The 2,471-nt window shown below is 46.7% G+C and overlaps 1 pseudogene; it reads right to left on the bottom strand.

Moving 5' to 3' along the window:
- Positions 1-1,386: 1,386 nt before the first annotated feature.
- On the bottom strand, positions 1,387-1,504 carry LOC124617239 (annotated as a pseudogene).
- Between the last annotated feature and the right edge of the window lie 967 nt (positions 1,505-2,471).

Genomic DNA, 2,471 nt, shown 5'->3' with positions numbered 1-2,471 from the left:
GAAGTCCCATACTCCGTTACAGAGCGTAGCGGACCCGCACCGCCGTACTAGGCAAGATCCTAGTGGAGGTGGTTTGCCATTGCCTTCGTCCGACCGTAATGGGGATGAATGATGATGATGAAGACGGCACAGCAACACCCAGTCATCTCGAGGCAGGTGAAAATCCCTGACCCCGCCGGGAATCGAACACAGGACCCCGTGCTCGGGAAGCGAAACCGCTACCGCGAGACCACGAGCTGCGGACTCATTTCAAGTTATGCGTACACAAATGCAGTCACGTTAAACTAGCAACTTCCACAAACACAAAAACTTTTTCAGAGTTAAAAATGTAATAAAATGAGTTATCCACTTAAAAAAAAAAAAAAAAAAAAAAAAAAAAAAAAAAAAAAAAGTTGAAATAATCTTTAAACAGATGAGCTTGAAACGAAATCATTTACTTTTACCGTACTGCAGAACGTTCAATAAGGACGTTCGTTATTAACGGGCTTGTGCCCAATGACAAATTTCTTATACGAAGGACATTCAATAAGTAATGCAACCCATGTTTTTCCTCGACCAGAATCGGTTTATGAAGAGCGGAATCTGTTGTGGGACATCGTCGAATATTACCCCTTCAGTCTCTACACTTTATCAAGTTCCAATCGGTGGCGGCGCTATAAGTAGCCTTCAAAATGGCGTGCGTAACGGAGGTGAGTTCCAAGCAGAGCTTTCATTGAGTTTCTTTTGGCTGAAAACCAGGGCAACACAGATCTCACAGGTACCTGCATAATGTCTACGGAGACCTGGCAGTGAACAAAATGATGGTGAGTCGTTGGACTAGGCGTCTGTCATCATCGTAACAAGGTCACGCAAAGCTGTGTGATCTCCATGTGCCGGACAGCCGCACACGGATGTGATCTCTACAATGTAGGAACGTGCGGACACTCTCATTCGAGGTGTCGAACACCTCGCTGCTCGCCTGGATGGTTCTGTTGGTAGCGCTGACACGCTCGTCCAGCCGTTGGAGTACTCAACGGTTTCTGTCTGCTGGGTTCCTCGGCGCCTAACAGAAGATCGTAAGGAGGAACGAGAGTGCGGAATTGCTTGCGCCCTATGAGGTTGATCAGGACTATTTTTCGTCGTCTATCGTCGCAGGTTATGAAACATTATTCATCACTTCTAATCAGAAAGAAACTAAACTCCTCTCGAACAGGCCTTGAAGGCCCTACGGGACCGACCGGCCGCCGTGTCATCCTCAGCCCACTGTTGTCACTGGATGCAGATATTGAGGGGCATGTGGTCAGCACACCACTCTCCCGGCCGTATGACAATTTCCGAGACCGAAGCAGCTACTTCTCAATCAAGTAGCTCCTCAGTTTGCCTCATAAGGGCTGAGTGCACCCTGCTTGCAAGCAGCGCTCGGCAGACCGGATGGTCACCCATCTAAGTGCTAGCCCAGCCCGACAGTGCTTAACGTCGGTGATCTGACGGGAACCGGTGTTATCACTGCGGCAAGGCCGTTGGCCTTCTAATCAGAAACAAAACGGCAATTCGTGGAGTGGTGCCATATCACCTCTCCTCCGAAGAGAAAGTCCAGGCTCACACCCTCGGTCGAAAGTCATGGCGATATTCTGAGACTCTGGAGCGGTTTTTCTGTTTGATGTCCTCTCTGATGGTGCAACCATCAACTCTGACGTGCATTGTGCTAATCTACTGAAATTCGGGAAACGACTTCAGCGAGTTCGTCGCCACAAAACTGCAAACGAACTTGTCCTTCTCCATGTCAATGCAGGGCCTCATACAAATCGCATCCGGGAGAAGGTCAAAAAACCTCATTGGACTCTTCTTCCTCATCCACTCTACAGTCCGGATCTCGCACTTACCGACGTCATCTGTTTGGACCAGTGAAGGGTGCACTCCACGAGGAGCAGTACGTGAGTGATGGGGAGGTTACTGACGCAGCGAGACGTTGACTTCAAAATCGACCAATAGACTGACAACTTGTGGGCATACGGACCCTCCCAATAAGATGGCCTGAGGCCGTAGTATTGAACGGACATTATGTTGAAAAATAGGGTTTTGTAGCCAAAAATGTTGGGAATAATTTAGTATATTGGAATTCTAAATAAAATGTGTGTGAGTTGTATTGCTTATTGAACACCCCGTACATATACTTTCTGCCTTTAGCCTTAAAGTGAGGAAAAACTTAAAATTCTTTAACTTTTTCATATCTACCCCCTCGTTTTGACCAGTCACGTTCCCAACAGTCCTAGTATTGTTTCTGCCTCGGTTTAAGATATGGAGGTGTATTAGCAAGAAAGATCGGAAGTTCGGAGAAGCTCTTCTTACTATCAGTTTCATTATTACTAGATTGAGAGCACCAATTCTTTGGCGAATGGGTTACATTTCTAATGAAAAATTTCCGTAGTACAATTGAGTTATATTGTCGGACATAAACACTTCCGATTGGTGTGATGCAACATCGATACCCA

This window comes from Schistocerca americana, chromosome 5 (assembly GCF_021461395.2).
Source record: "Schistocerca americana isolate TAMUIC-IGC-003095 chromosome 5, iqSchAmer2.1, whole genome shotgun sequence".
NCBI classification, from domain to species: Eukaryota; Metazoa; Arthropoda; class Insecta; order Orthoptera; family Acrididae; genus Schistocerca; species Schistocerca americana.
Note: the sequence above shows the minus strand (reverse complement) of the source record. Positions and strands in the feature narration are given on the sequence as shown.